Source organism: Xyrauchen texanus, chromosome 14 (assembly GCF_025860055.1).
Source record: "Xyrauchen texanus isolate HMW12.3.18 chromosome 14, RBS_HiC_50CHRs, whole genome shotgun sequence".
Taxonomy (NCBI): domain Eukaryota; kingdom Metazoa; phylum Chordata; class Actinopteri; order Cypriniformes; family Catostomidae; genus Xyrauchen; species Xyrauchen texanus.
In genome coordinates this window covers 46324143-46341537 of record NC_068289.1, presented here as the reverse complement: position 1 = coordinate 46341537, position 17395 = coordinate 46324143, and the positions used below count along the sequence as shown (strand labels likewise).

General features: G+C 37.0%; 1 protein-coding gene across 8 annotated transcripts in view; it reads left to right on the top strand.

Annotated features, from left to right (window-relative positions):
• LOC127655204 (PTB domain-containing engulfment adapter protein 1-like) overlaps window positions 1-17395 on the top strand; it is a 114797-nt gene that overhangs the window by 38276 nt on the left and 59126 nt on the right. The window lies entirely within an intron of this gene.

Genomic DNA, 17395 nt, shown 5'->3' with positions numbered 1-17395 from the left:
TTCACTGTTTAGTGTCACTAGTGGCATAGAAGTTACACACTTTACATTTAATATAAAGACATCCAAATGTAATCCATTATTTACCCTTATACAATCTCTGTATAAGCATGTATAATCCTTCTTCAGTTAGTCAATAAAGGGTAATTTAGCTTAATGTCGCATCTCCGCTAATTCCTAAGCAGTAGTTGATGTTAAACATACCCAGTTTCTTATTTTCTTACTTGTGAAAAACCTTCTGCCCTGTCACAAGGGATTCTCTTTATTTGCGGTGGATGTGTATGGTTTCACCAGATGTGAGGGGGAATGCTGGGATTCTGTAGACAGGAAGTTTGGTCAACGAGTCACAGTTGCATTCTTTTGCATTCTTTTGGATTCTCACAGTATGTGCACTATTTTTTGCCTGATATCTTAAAGGGATAGTTCACCATAAAATTAAAATTCTCTCATCATTTACTCAGACTCATGCCATCCCAAATGTGTATGACTTTCTTTCCTCTGCTGAAAACAAACAAAGATATTTCAGCTCTGTAGATCCTCACAATGCAAGTGAATAGGTATAAAAAAAAAATTAAAGCTTCAGAATGCAAATAAAGGCAGCATAAAAATAGTTAATAAGACTTCAGGGGTTAAATGAATATCTTCAGAAGCAATATTATAGGTGTGGGTGAGAAAAATATCATGATTTTTGTTGTTTTTTTATATATATAAATTCTACTCCCTGTCCAGTAGGTGACGATATGTATGAATAATGTGAATCACCAAAGACATAAGAAGAAGAATGTGGAAGTTAAAGTTAAAGTGGAGATTATTGGTAAAAACAGGCTTATATATTTATCTGTTTCTCACCCACATTTATCATATCACTTCTGAAGACATGGATTTAACTACTGGAGTCTTATGGATTACTTTTATGCTGCCTTTATGTGCTTTTGGAGCTTCAAAATTCACTTGCATTGTGAGGACCTACAGAACTGAAATATTCTTCCAAAAACTTGGTTTGTATTCAGCAGAAGACACAAAGTCATACACATCTGGGATGGCATAAGAGTGAATATGTGATGAGAGATTTTGAAGGGACTGGAAGTATAGTCTGTTTTAGTGAGAACCAACCAAAGGATTGTGATTCAAATTTCAACATTTAAACCAAACTATATTTTTTTTTTGAATGCGGTCTTCATCTACATAAGAAGGTTAAGGTTAAGTATGTAATTTCTATGTCGTGTGGCCCCAAACAGAATTGCAAAAATAATTAGGGTTGTCAATTTAACGCTTTCATTTGGTGTGGTTAATTATATGAAAAATAATGCATTCAAAATTAAAGTAAGATAATAAGGAATGCTTCTACTATCTGAGCAATTAAAGCTTGATTTACCACATTTATGTTTTATGAATTTGTGGCAGTAGAGGGCACTCGAAGCTCCAGCTGTACAGGTAACTCCACAAAATATGTACATGATGTAATGTATTTAATTGATTTTCATTATAATATGTATTATGTATTATTATATTTACACTCACCTAAAGGATTATTAGGAACACCTGTTCAATTTCTCATTAATGCAATTATCTAATCAACCAATCACATGGCAGTTGCTTCAATGCATTTAGGGGTGTGGTCCTGGTCAAGACAATCTCCTGAACTCCAAACTGAATGTCAGAATGGGAAAGAAAGGTGATTTAAGCAATTTTGAGCGTGGCATGGTTGTTGGTGCCAGACGGGCCGGTCTGAGTATTTCACGATCTGCTCAGTTACTGGGATTTTCACGCACAACCATTTCTAGGGTTTACAAAGAATGGTGTGAAAAGGAAAAACATCCAGTATGTGGCAGTCCTGTGGGCTGAAAATGCCTTTTTGATGCTAGAGGTCAGAGGAGAATGGGCCGACTGATTCAAGCTGATAGAAGAGCAACTTTGCCTGAAATAACCACTCATTACAACCGAGGTATGCAGCAAAGCATTTGTGAAGCCACAACACGCACAACCTTGAGGCGGATGGGCTACAACAGCAGAAGACCCCACCGGGTACCACTCATCTCCACTACAAATAGGAAAAAGAGGCTACAATTTGCAAGAGCTCACCAAAATTGGACAGTTGAAGACTGGAAAAATGTTGCCTGGTCTGATGAGTCTCGATTTCTGTTGAGACATTCAGATGGTAGAGTCAGAATTTGGCGTAAACAGAATGAGAACATGGATCCATCATGCCTTGTTACCACTGTGCAGGCTGGTGGTGGTGGTGTAATGGTGTGGGGATGTTTTCTTGGCACACTTTAGGCCCCTTAGTGCCAATTGGGCATCGTTTAAATGCCACGGCCTACCTGAGCATTGTTTCTGACCATGTCCATCCCTTTATGGCCACCATGTACCCATCCTCTGATGGCTACTTCCAGCAGGATAATGCACCATGTCACAAAGCTCGAATCATTTCAAATTGGTTTCTTGAACATGACAATGAGTTTACTGTACTAAAATGGCCCCCACAGTCACCAGATCTCAACCCAATAGAGCATCTTTGGGATGTGGTTGAACGGGAGCTTCATGCCCTGGATGTGCATCCCACAAATCTCCATCAACTGCAAGATGCTATCCTATCAATATGGGCCAACATTTCTAAAGAATGCTTTCACCACCTTGTTGAATCAATGCCACGTAGAATTAAGGCAGTTCTGAAGGCGAAAGGGGGTCAAACACAGTATTAGTATGGTGTTCCTAATAATCCTTTAGGTGAGTGTATAGTTATTTAAATAGTTATATACTAAATTATCTTTATTTGGGGGCCTTTCTCCGTAAATATCGATATAGGATTTAATTGTGATTAATTCATCTGAACATCATTATCATCAATATTTAATGATGAGTCACAACCACAAAAAATTAGTTTTTCCAAACATTTTACACATTTCACACATTGACACAAACTGACACCATTGGTTGAGCCAATGTTGTGATGGTAAGGATGATAAATAAAAAACAACAGAGCAATGTTTTGATAGTGCTACAGAGTCATAGCATTAACTCTTTCTGGGGAAATCAACCTACAAATGAATTACTTGTGGTTAGTATAGTAAAAATTACATACTTCACTTTTTAAAGCTAAATAATAATAAATAAACTGACATAAATTGTTAAATGTTTTAATGAGATAACAGTTTCAAAAGGAACATCAACAGCAAGTCTTATTTCCTATTTGCATATGATTATGTTGGGCTTGGTTAAAATACTTTGGAATATCATGGTGAATAAGGCTTAGGAGACTTGTGCAAAACTATATCATTATTTTTTCACTTTTGGTTTGAGTGGCTTGCCTAGCTCTACAAGACCATGAAATTCCATCTCACGCTTAATTAAGTGATGAAACCTTTTATGTTCTTTCTGTCAATGTACTTTCTGAGTGTAGCTTCTAGTAGTCACACAATGTTCTCACAGTTTACTGTTGTGCTGTTTTCAGTCAAAGGTTTATTTATCATCCTCTGTATTAGATGATTTAGATCTTGCTTAGATTCATTCGTAACATTTGTACAGTGACTTTTAGACCATGTTCTATCCGTGTAAATTTTGTTTTTGGAAATTAAACATGGAAAAGAATTACACACATCAGCTAGAATTTAAGAATGACCCAATTAAATTATTTTCTAGGCTGTTTCCTAAGAATGAATTGAGGGGTGTGTCCAACATAACATTTAGCCAGCCTGAATAATCATAATTATGTTACCAAGGCAACATTTTTGCAAAATAAATATTACGTGCTTCTTTACATGTTTGGCTGCAGTTTCCCAATGAAATGTCCAGCAAGCGGCACCAAAAGTGAGTGAAATGGTGTCATAATCAGACTAAATATTTAAGGTGAATGTTAGGGGTTTTAATTACTAAATGTGCCTCCTTTACCTAAACCTTTAACGTAAACCTAACCAATAGTGCCCTAAAAGCAAATTAGAGTTAAACAAAACAGACAACCTTACCCTAAACCAGTGGTCACCAATTAGCAGACCAAGGTCTGGGTCCAGACCCAGGATTGGTTCCATGTGGACCATGTGACATCATGACAGTGTTTTCCCCCCTCTCATTGTTTCAACACTTTAAGTGAGCAGCGCAACAAAACAAAGGAGCTATGTACAGCGCAAGTGCTCCGGTAGTACTGATTTTTCATTGCAGAATCCTAATATTTGTCTCTAGCACAGAACAAACCTAATTTATGCCCTTTCGCGCCCTCCACGCGTTACCTCTCTCCCACAGCCGGGACATTAAGTGCTATCATCTCTGGTATGGATGGCAAGGAAAGACAACCAAAACTTTTAAATTACAAGTTTTCTGCTTTTGATGAGTACATTTCCATTATTTGATAGTCAGCCCATTTATACTTAACTATAGCAAACAATATTTTATATATATATTTTTTAAGTATATTGTTTTTAGTTGATTTGCATTTTAAGTCAAATATAAAAATGGTCCATTCAGACTTTTACATTACCTACATTTTCTCTCAGGGGTTATCCCTAAAACCCAATACATGCTGTATTCTTTGCTCAGTCACAAGGCCTCCTATACCCCTCCATACATAGGTATATATATATATAATTACAACTACAGTACTTGAGTAAATTTTTCAAAATGTTCTATTGTTTTAAATCTAAATAAATAAAATAACTTTTACTTGAGTCGATTAAAAATTAATTATTTAACTAGTTTTTTGGAAGAAGAAATCTGCAAGTTCTAAGTGATAAATCTGTTTATAAATTAAAACACGCTGTGCACGGCACGACAGAAGCCTGCAGGGCACAGCATCATGAGCACAGCAGCTTGCATAAACTGACACGCTGGTGTCTTTTCATCTCTAGCTTCTCCAAGAATTTCTGCACTATTACTAAGAACTGTAATTCTGTGATTTTCTGCATATTTCATTTTATTCTGAAAAGGAGCCGTTCATTCAGATGCGAGGGAACCTTCTGAACACGTAAACGTTGGCAATGTTTTAACTGTGTCTAACATTAACACAATGTAGTTTGACGTATATGTAGGGATATCTTGTTAAGTTGCTACTATATGTCTAAAACAAACTTTTAAAATACCTTAGAAAGATACAATGCCTATAGTGTCAGAAATTAAAGGGGTCTTGCTTGACCGAAATTTACAAAAATATCCCCGAAATTCAAAAAATGCCCACACAACGAGTTCACATGTTGTATTAATAATCTCTGATATGGTTACAATTACATACAGTGCAATCTTTTTTTGACTTTTCACTGAAAATATTTTTTTCCCCTGCGTCCGGTTCCTCACACGTCACAGGTCTACGGGCTCTCCGCTTCTATCAATCTGCATCAGTTCGGTGTTGTACTCCCATGTTAAAATTCCGTAACGTTCGGCCCTCTTGTTCAAAATAAGCTGCCCTAGTGGGTAAAACTCTGCTCACTGTACTGTACTGTACTTCCCTGCTCTGTGCTGCTATTTATCTGTCTGAAAAGCCTCACCTGCTAGGGGCCAAAAGTGTGCAAGGGATGGATGTTATATAAATAAGATATGAGAAATCACAAAACAATGTAAACAAATACTGCAATTTACTTAATGATAATATCTCAATATGTTAAATATCCATAATGTTAATTAAGAATATATTATTACAACTGTAATACAATCATACACAGAACAACCACTTTTAGTGTTTGAATCAGTCATATCTCTCACCAAACACTGTGTGAAATGTTTATATTTCCCTTATTTTATTTAGTTGGCATGTAGGAGTTGATAGCAGTTTGCTTAATAATCTCATTCCATATCTGGATAATTGCAGCAATATCATAGAGGATACATTTCCTCTATTATATTGCATTATATTAATTTAGTACAGTATGTTAACTTAATAGCCCAAATTCTTGGACAAACATGAATGAGAGTAAACCTGAAATAGGAACGTGTTTGTCACAAACATCATGGAGTTTAGAGACAATTTTGTGACATAGAATGTTACAAATGGCTATTTCTATTTAAATAAATATTGTATTCTTAACATTTTCTGTTTGTCCAAGGATCCTCTTGCAGTGATGCAGGTCTTTGGCATTTAGAAGCTGCTAGTTTAGGACCTGTGAGGAGTCTGTTTCTCAAACTAGAGACTGTGATTTACTTGTCTTGTTGTTGTGCATCTGCCAGTCCACTTTCCTCTCTATCCTAGTTAGAGATTCTTTTTTCAAAACAGTAATGCATGGAGACTTTAGGAGAAATTTTAATTTCAGGAGAAATGTGTTTCTTTTTGCTTATTTTTAAAACCAAAATTTTACTTGCAAGTGTAAAGCAACTTGTAAGAACTCAATACCTCAGCAAATGGGGAAAAAACCCCCACTGTATTGTGATTTCCGCATGGTAGCGCAACCATTTTTAATTGTTCTAATTATAAGAACATATGGTCTTGAGTGCCAAATTAGCACTTTAGAATGCTTTTGTTAGGTATAGGTGACACAGTATATGTTTTGTAAAGACAATTGAATAAATACCACTTAAAACAATTATTTCAAACCATAATAATAATTTGCAATGAATGATTCTGGCAGTAGTTTTGATCAATTGAATGCATCCTTGGTGAAAGGAAACGTCAATTTCTTTCAAGAACAAAAGTGTCTTTGTGTTCTAAAAATTTAATCATTTATACTATATATAATATAATTTTCATAAAGTAACGTAATGCAATTACTTGTAGTTTTTTGGCAAACTATTATTTACTCTTGAGTCATATTTTTTCTCAGTACTTCTATTTGTACTCAAGTGAATTATTTCTTCAGTAGCAGTACTTTTACTTAAGTTTAAAAAATCAGTACTCTTTCAACACTGTATGCAGATTCACTCCAACACCTTATCCTTGAGTAATCATGCTAAATTGCTAATTTGGTACTAGAAAATCACTTGCCATTATATCAAACTTTGCTGAAAGTTATTTGGTTTGTTAAAGCTTAACATGTCTTTGTGTTTGTTTTTGAGTTGCCACCATATGCAATAGACTGGCATGTCTTAAGGTCAATATTAGGTCAAAAAATGAAACAGCTTCTCAAGAAACTTGTCAGTCAATCATTGTTTTGAGGAATGAAGGCTATACAATGCTTGAAATTGCCAAAAAAACAGAGGATTTAATACAAAGGTGTATGTGGCAGGGCGGGGCCGGGACGTGATCATACACACGCGGTCCCTTATCAGGCTAATCAAGCCTCCGAGAGGGATAAAGGCCGATGACAGACGGTGGTGCGGGAGAGAGAGATCGGCCTTTATCCCTCTCGGAGGCTTGATTAGCCTGATAAGGGACCGGGTGTGTATGATCACGACCCAGCCCCGCCCTTCGCCCTGCCACAGTGTACACTACGGTCTTCAAAGATAAAGGACAACTGGCCCTAACAAGGACAGAAGAGATGTGAAAAGCCAGATGTACAACTAAACAAGAGTATAAGTACAGATATAAGTACAGAGTATAAGAGTCTTTACATGTCCTCAGCTGACAGCTTCATTGAATTTTACTTGCTCAACACCAGTTTCATGTACAACAGTAAAGAGAAGACTCAGGGAGCAAGAATTGCAAAGAAAAAGCCACTTTTGATACAGAAACACAAAAAGAAAAGGTTAGAGTTGGCAAAGAAACACAGACATTGGACAACAGATAATTGGAAAAGAGTGTTATGGATTTTAACCCCATTGAGCTTTTGTGGGATCAGCTTGACTGTCAGGTGTGTGAGAAGTGCCTGACAAGACAGCCACATCTATGGCAAGTGCTACAGGAAGTGTGGGATGAAATGTCACCTGAGTATCTGGACAAACTGACAGCTAGAATGCCAAGGATCTTCAAAGCTGTCATTGCTGCATGTGGAGGATTTTTGATGAGAACTCTTTGAAGTAGTTTAAGTTAAAATTGTAATAGTAATTTATTATAAATGTCCTGACTATACATTGTGGTTAGTTGAATGCCACTTTGGTGAATAAAAGTACCAATTTCCAAAGAAAGAAGTACCAATGAAAGAGAGAAAGAGAGAGAGAATATGTATGAATGGTAGAAGATCACACATATCACTTTTTTGTCTCTGGGCCCCCAATGTCCTTATCCTTGACCAGCTGAGTACTGGTCGGCGCTGCACTGTCTATTGTCCTGTTCATTGTCAGTAATTTGTTGTACTGTCCTGTACTTTTTGCACATGTTTGCACGTGCACTTTATATAGGTATATATAGGTAGTTTATATAGGTATTTTATTTCGTTGTGTAGTCTCATGTGGTCCTATGTTGGTCCTTTGTTGTTTTTATGTAGCACCATGGTCCTGGAGGAACGTTGTCTTGTTTTGCTGTGTACTGTACTAACTGTATATGGTTGAAACGACAATAAAAACCACTTGACTTGACTTGTTATTAAGATACTTTTTTGACTGTTTAAGATTTGTTTAATGATTTCATATTTTACAAAGTACTATTGCTGCAAACTTGTAATTTATAATAACTAATCCAAAAAAAATTGCATTTCTTACACATTGTCAGTTGTCAGTATGGCTACGAAATGATTTAAGTTATTATTGTACGAACCTATGGGATAAACACAGCTAGTTTGTTGTTGGCAAAGTTTTTCTTCACAACAGCTGCGCTGTTCTTTTACATGTGGTGTCTCCAGTGTTTTGGCCCATACAGCTACTTGTCTGTATTGAACATTAAACCATTTTTTTCATGTCATGTACTTTGTTGCAGTGATGCAAATGTTCAGTTTTACTATGTGTTGTCCGCAGTGGCTAGGACAATACAGTGTTGCCATTTTCAGCTTTGATTGTGGAATAGCATTTTATATTACCGTAATTTCCGGACTATAAGCCGCAACTTTTTTCCCACGCTTTGAACCTCGCGGCTTATACAATGACGCGGCTAATATATGGATTTTTCCCGCTTTCAAATTTTATTAAAAAAAAAAAAACATTCTGTGACGTGCTCAGTTTTTTGGCGCGTGAAGCTTTCATTAGACCAATGAAATTGCCGAACGGGTTAAGGTCAAACAACTTTTTTGTTTAGCCTACTGTTTAGATTAAATCGAGCGCTCAAACTTCCCATCATTCTGATTACGGTAGTAATTTTGTCACCCTCACCATGGCAAAGACATGGAGAAACGCATATGATGCTGCTTTCAAGTTGAAGGCGATTGATCTGGCTGTTGGAGAAGGAAATAGAGCTGCTGCACGGGAGCTTGGTCTTAATGAGTCGATGATAAGACGCTGGAAACAGCAGCGTGAGGAATTGACTCTAAACTAAAGCTGAGGCTATTCCGAGGCTATTCAACTCCGACACCGAAGGAGATGACTTCAGTGGTTTCAGTGCACAGGACGAGGAAGATAGTGACCAATGACTTTCTTGGTAGGCTACTGTTTACTGCAAATGTTTTATTACAAGCCGTGTGTGGCAGCGGGGGCGTGGTCAAGCGCCCGTCCGGGAGAGAAAAGCTGTAAGGGCGCTTACACCTGCGCTAAATTATGTCTAACACCGGTGTCTAATTTCAAGTGCCCTGCTTCACGTGTCGTTCTTGGGAAAACTGTCACACGGGCACCAGTGTGACAGTTTTCAGCAGGGCACTTCACGTTCCAGGTAAGGCTTTTAATGGCCACAGCAATGTTTACAATCAATTTTATAAAGTTTCTCAATTCTTCTATGCGCCAACACTAGACTGACGTGTGTCACTTTCTCAGCTCTGTGGCTGCTGCCTTTTTATGCCGCTGTCCCCATGCTTACTGAAATTAGACACCGGTGTTAAGACATAATTTAGCTCAGGTGTAAGCGCCCTTACCGCTTTTCTCTCCCGGACGGACACCGTGTTTCGTTAAAGCCTGTGTAAAGTTCATTTGTTTCAATGTACCGGTAGGCACCTGCGGCTTATAGACAGGTGCGGCTTATTTATGTTCAAAATCATATTTTTTGTAAAAATCAGTGGGTGCGGCTTATATTCAGGTGCGCTCAATAGTCCGGAAATTACGGTAGTCTTTTATGTAGCATGATTTGTTTCAGCTATGTGCCATCTAAACTGAAATGTGTTAATTCTGCATATTTGTCCCATGGGAAATTTGTGACATTCATCAACTCTTAAATATGACAAAGTCTGGCCTATATCTGCCATCTTCACAGTCAGGAACAGCACTGGAGCTGTTTTTACTAGTGATAATTTCAGCCACAAATAACTTGTGCAGATATCAGTTAAGGAAATTGTATTATGATCAATCAGAAAAGGCTTCAAAAATGGCATTTCATCTGCTGAAAGTAATCTAATGTTTGCAAAACAAGTTCTGTATGTGGTTTCACAGCAAACTGTCTCTAATTGGCAATTAGATCTCCTTGGTGCATTGTTCTCAGAATCTGTACTCCTCACTCATTAGTGTTAACTGCTTTCAAATGCAGCATATTCCCATCTGTGGTCTAAATAGAAATGCTTGTAAGGGAAATAGAAGTGTTGGTACTAGTGTTTGGTATCAGCAGAGAAGTGGCAATACAATATTAATCGATATCTGGACCACAATACAATACAATACAATATAGTCTATTGGATTTTGTTGCTTTTTAAAATAGCATATACATGTGCCTTGCCTTACCGATCGACGAGATTAAATTATTTATTGAAATAAAAAAATTAAATATTGGTTATAGGTGTAAGGATATTGTGAGGTAAAATATCATAATACTTTCAAATATCAATTCCCCACCACCCACCTCTAGTTGCTAAGTATTTTGTGGCTCCTAGTCTACTTGATCATGATCCATTGGCTTTGAAGTCACAGGAATATTGAGCCTGACAGAGTGAGCCAGCTGTAATTCAGTTTTTACTGATATAGAGCTGGAGCTTCTGATTTTTGTCACAGATGGACCATAATATATGACCTTGCAGGGCAGAGAGGGAATCATAGGATATGAGGTGCTACATTTTGAGGGCTGTCAGCCTGTATTATTGGATATAGGAAGTTTGCAGTGGTTCCTTCATAGTATCCTCCTAAAATGTATCCCATATTTTAAAAATAATATATGCTTAAAACTTTGTGCCTTGTGTATTAAGGGTTGTCCTCTCATAAATGGATAGTTCTCTCCTCATGCCATCCCAGACGTGTATGACTACCTTTCTTCAGCAAAACCAATGTCATAATTTAATTAATCGGTTAGCCAGAATATTTGACAATATTTTAACTTCTAGCTGGATCAGGAAAATTGGACGGTAACTCTTACACTCACTTGGATATTTGTCCTTTTTTAAGTATCAGACTGATCCGGTCTTGTGTCATGGTTGGCGGAAGCTTTCCATTCTTTAATGTTTCTGCATGACTTCTAGCAAAAGTGGAGCCAGTTCTATAGCATAAGATCTAAAAAAAGTTCAGCGGTAAAGCCATCTGGGCCTGGAGCCTTGCCTCTAGGCAATGAGGTGAAATGAGGGGCAGATTTAAGATCAAGATTTTATATTTTTATATTTTGAACAGTGTCGCTGTGGTGAAGCAATACATTTTTTGTGGAAAACGGGAAACAGGAAGTGCCTTATATCTTCTGTGTGCATTGTGTGATTTTGATGAATATTCAGCTGTATGTTTTATAATGGGGGCTGATCACAGTGATGTGGCTATTATGGGTCATGGTCATAGCACCACCAACTGACAGCAGGAAGTATGACACTTTTAACAAACTTTGAAATAGCCCTCTTATGTTTACATGAATTGCTTCAAAATTCTTTAGAAAAATGTCAAGACACTGTCAAGTAAATTTTATTTGTATAGCGCCTTTCACAACACACATCGTTTCAAAGCAGCTTCACAGAAGATCAGGCATTAACAGAAGATCCGTAATGTCTATAATGTCGAGGACTCATCATTGTGTAATTAGATATAATACAATTGTTAATCATGTTTAAAAATTAGTAATTAAATAATAATTGTATTAACAACCCCAGTGAGCAAGCTGAAGGCGACTGCGGCAAGAAACACAAAACACCAAAAGATGTTGATTAATGGAGAAAAATAACCTTGGGAGAAACCAGACTCACTGTGGGGGCCAGTTCCCCTCTGGCTAACATCATGAATATACGTAATGCCAATATTACTTATGTATAGTGCAAGTCATGCTTTAAAATGATTAAACTAAGAAAGTGTTAAGGGACATAGATTTTTTATGAACTGTTAGATTAATGACTAATGTCTTTGAAGTTAATCCTGGATTAACTGCAGAAGTTCACATAGCTGCAATTGTCCTTGTTAATTGGCTGATGAAGGCTTTTGTTGGCAATTGATAGTCTATATATTCCATTATAAGAGTGTAGTCCATCAATAGATGGATGCTGGCAGAGATCAGTGAGTTGCATCGCACTTAAACCTGGGCGGTAATATTGGTGTGGCAACAAGGCAGCTCATTTTAAACCTTTGTTCGACATATATAAAAAATGTGTTCTCAAATCAGCAGTGTTGATGGACTTCAGAGGATAATGTCAAATGAAGTATCCCATGTCTTATGGTTTGAGTTGGCATCCGTTCATCTTCTGAAGTCCATCAACACTGCGGATTTGTGAACGCGTTTTTTTATATATGTTGAACAAAAGTTTAAAATGAGCTGCCTTGTTGTCTTGCAGCTGCCTGTCAGCATCCTAACAGTAAGTTGCAGATTTGGAACACTCTAGGTTGGCAGCAACTCTGTGCATGATACCATTGCTTTTTCCACAAAGATATGGGTGATGATCAGATGATCATATCAGGCCCACAGAATTTATCTTAGAAGGCATAACAATTATGCTGTGTACCTTTTGGAACAACCTTCGTGTCTGGAGCAAGCCTATTAAAATGCTTCCCATGTTAGCAGCTCACTAGGTGTTAGAACAGAGCCGCATTGTACTTTCTTTCTGCAATGTGCAGATGCAGATACAAGTACATTCTTGGCAAAGGAAAACTTTAGTAAAAATAAAAATAGAGCTTGCATTGTTCTTACTTTTAACAAGATGTGCTCTTTCTCCCAGCCATGATCTCAGCCTCTCAGTTCCTTGATCACAGAGTCACAGTTAAACTTCACTGCATTCACATATGGGAAATCGGAAGATGTCCTAAATAACACTTGCAACTTTATGAAAATGAAGGCCACTCCATGACTTATACCTTATCCAGGTTGTTGTTCAAACCCAAGTGTATTCATGGTTAGGGGTGGGTTGAAAAGGTTAATATTATAAAATTGATTATTCTGATCTTAAATTGTAATTGGAAGAGTAGCTGTTGTAAAATTCAGATAAATGTACACCTGTGACCACAGCTTTTATATTAATGGGCCAAGTTGAGCCAATGCTTGGCAACCATTAAAAAGCCTACAGTTAGTCTATCGAACTGTATTACTTGGTGGAAGAATTATTTACTACAATTATTAATATTAATAAATGTAACTGTTCATTAGGGCTGGGAACCGAGAACCGGCTCTTATTTGAAACCAGTAAAAAAAAAAATTAAATACCGTAACCAAAGGATTTTCATCACTTTCGGTTTTATTAATGGTTCACAAATGAGCATACTTCTGCCTGTACGGACGGAACACTGGACTTAAATACACTAACAGCTGGTTCACACATCCTCCGTGAGTGGGGCGTGAGTGGTGCATTTTCATTTCGAAGCCCCTACTAACAGATGACACCGTTTACATTGCAAGCTTGTGTCGCGAGATGATGCGTCCCAAAAGCGTCCCAGACATGGCAGTGAGCAGATATTTTCACCGTTGAGCCTTTATTTGCCAAGTGGGTAATGCTGGACTCAGCTGCTCTGGGTGTAGAAAATCTGAAATAATCAGGACATTATAGAAAATAACCCAAAGCAAATTTGTATTTATTTAAACCGAAACTACAATACACTACAATCTGCATACAAACAAACAAAAACAAATTAACTAAAAAGAATGAATAAATAAATAAACTGCAATGCTTTTGCCTGTTTATGTATATGGATGTATGGATTTTACTGCATTAACCGATCATGACAAAGTTCACTGATAGGGCTAAAGGCAACCCTTAAAGAAATGTAGCTTTTTTTTCTGGTCACAAAATGTATTAAGTTCAAAAACATTTTTTTTAAGGTTGTTTCAATTAAAATTCAGTTTAAAAAAAAAAAGGTGGTAAGGGAGCCTTTTACCCCACACTTGACATTACACACAAATATCTCATGGATCAGGAACATTTTTGCAGTGCATATTGACAAACAGGTGTTTAGGAACGTGCCTTGGAAGTTTCTGTTGCTATTTAGTGTTTTGGGGGAAAATAAAATTTAGCCCTGTTGTACCCTAAATATAAACAAATGTACATAACATGACTGCTGTTTTTGTTGAAGCAACAGTTTACCTCATTCGGATTTGCATGGGCAAAACAATGGATGAAACCCTGTGGAGGTTGAGTATTACAAAGTGCTGTACAACATGTTCAGCATTTATTCTAGAAGGATATATTCACAAAGGAAAAGGTGTGGGATACAGTAGCTTCAGCAGATTTGTGCAGATGTTAAGTTAATGTTTTAATTTACAGTGTGCCTTCATGTCATACAGTATAGTGTAAATAATGTTTTAAAAAAAATGTTTTAGGTGTTTAAAAAAAATGCTGTTATTTGAATGTTATTACTTATTCAATCATTTATGGGCTGTCGGGCTGGATGCAAACTCTTGATGCATGAACAAAAAAAAAATTTTTTTCTCTGACTAAGTGCAGAATATTAAGGACCCAATACTGTGTGGGCAGGGGTATATCTGTAAATTAGTTATCATTGTGGTGTAAATGTGGTCCTCCTACTCATGTATAAATGATGACGACCAAATTGTTATAGCTGCCTAATCAATTACCCCCTCTCAAAACAATATGTGATGACCTTATTAAAGAAAATGTTTGGTGTATGAACCCAGAGATAACTTTATTTTCTGCACAGAGCTGCAACTGTGTATCGCAGAAGAGACGTGGCCAATGTGAAAGCCCAATCTGACCACGCATCTCGCGCCCCTCTCAGGTCTTGCTCACGGCCCGCTCACGGAGGATGTGTGAACCCTGCCAAACTGTGTTTTCAGCGCTGCCATTTAGTGGTACTGCAACACCGCTATTGATCAGCAGCATGAAACATACAGCACGACCAGTGTAGTCTGATTTCCAAACGAATTACTCACATGTGCTGGTTATTTGGAAACAAATACAGTGCGGAATGTACAGCACGACCAGTGTTGCCAGATTCACTAGCAAATAACTATTTAAGTTGGTTAACCAACTATAAGTTGGTTCTTTCTAATCAACACAGCAAAACATACAGCGCTACATAAATTAAGTAAGGGATTATGTATATTCAGCTGATTGTAATCACTAAATAAACCCCCGACAGGGTTATCAGACTTGAAGCATTGAGTTGCAATTATTTTATAAGCTTACCTGTAGAGATTGCACAGTGATCTGGGAAGCAGGAAAGATGGCTCGCAATACCCAGATTAGCGGTCTGATACGTGGATGTTTGGTTGTTACTGAGAAATATCAGACTGCTAGATGGTGCCATTGACCAATCAGAATCCAGTATTCCAGAGAGGCATGTAATCATGACTCTTATCAGCTGGTACTTTTTAGAATTAAATGACTAACTGATCCACTTGTCATTAATTTTGTCATGTCCAACTAAAAATGAACCAATAACTATTACTATGTCATGTGTACTTAAAGCTTGTAAGACTTAAATCAGATTAAATAGATGGATGGTTGTTGATATGACAATGTTATATATTCAGTATATGTTTTGTTGTAAGTAGTGGTATTTTATAAAAATGCCACTACTGAATTAATTATTATGATATCTTAATTAAAATGTCTGTGTAAACACAGCTCATCATTTGGTAACAGACTGCCAAGGGCTGTAAATGCGTTGCTAGACATAAAGCTCTACTGTGGCACAGGCCCCCCATTACTCATGTAGCTTTTTTTTCTTTCTTGAAAGCCTGCTGAGTGCAAGAAGTGTGCAACACAACACAATGCACTAGACAAACTTCCATTGCTTAACCCACTATTCATACACTGCAACAAGTACTGGGAAAGGTAAACATGTAGAGATATTAATCTTTATGATAATATTTAAGTATCTTCAACATACTGTAGATGAACATTCTCAACATGTTTTATGGCATAAAATGCATACACTGTATATGCAAATAACAAAACCGGAGAACACTTTCTTGCACATTTGCATTCTTCTATATTACACATTACACATCATGAAAACCTCTGTCAAGTAAGTATATGGAATTGCATTATTGAACATCAGGCAAAATGGCCTCAGACGAAACGGCTTTAGACAAAAAGGTATCAGAATGAGCAGAGAGTTGGTCGTATACGGAGTTGGTAGCTAAACTGGCTGAGTTTGGTTGCTAGCTTGTGAAACTAGCTGAGCTATCTCTAACTTTATAAATGCAAAGTGTCGTGTCTATAAATTAATAACTAGCTAGCTAACATAATTGGTGTAAGTTTAAACTGACATTTGAAACGCATTAAGTTTACTTGCAACAACAACTCAAAACAAGCGAAACTATTGTCCTTTTAGTCGCTAGTTAATTAGCACACAGCAGCCATAGTTACTGCCAACTGTTTATGTAGTGTCCTAAACTAGCGCTAGCGAATTAAATAATTAATTTAATATCCAAAAGATTGATTCAGTGTTATCATAATCATAGACAGTACTGCAGAACACAAAAATGTGCAATGCAATTCCATAGACTTGACAGAGGTTTTCCTGAGACTTGATGCTTCTTCATCTGATGTCTGAAACCTGACTCTGACGGCTGAGGATGTAGTTTGTTTATCAAGTCTTACCTCCTCAAACTCATCTCTCCTTTCTGCTTTCCTGTATCTGCTTTGACCAAAGAATTTTCTGATGTCCATCTACAGGAGCCAATAATGTTTGAGTCAAAATAAGATCATCTGTATTATTTAGAAACTTACTTTAGTTTCATCATGTTTTCATAGCCTACCCCAATTCTGACACCTGCGTGCCGACACCTGGGTAGGGTTGCACCAACTGTGCGTAAGTTCTCACCTAAGTTAGGATGTAAAGTTCACACTAAGGACTTACTAGTTAGTTTGTAACTAAGTCGGTGCTTAATTTGGTTGCACCACCTGTTCTTAAGGCAAGACTTAACTAGCAGGTCATAATCTCTACATAAAGTGATGTGTAGTCGCATAATTTGACGTTTATCTGTATTGATCCAATAAACATTCTTCAAATTTGTACACAGAAATGTTGAAAAGCCTTGAATTTCGCTATGATTGATGTTCAAACCTTGTCTGCTTGTGTAACTGTCAGCTGTAATAAATAATATCCCAATTAAAATACAATATGTAATAAAAGTAGATTTAATAAATAGTATATTTTCCCTATGTAAATAACGATAAATAGGAAC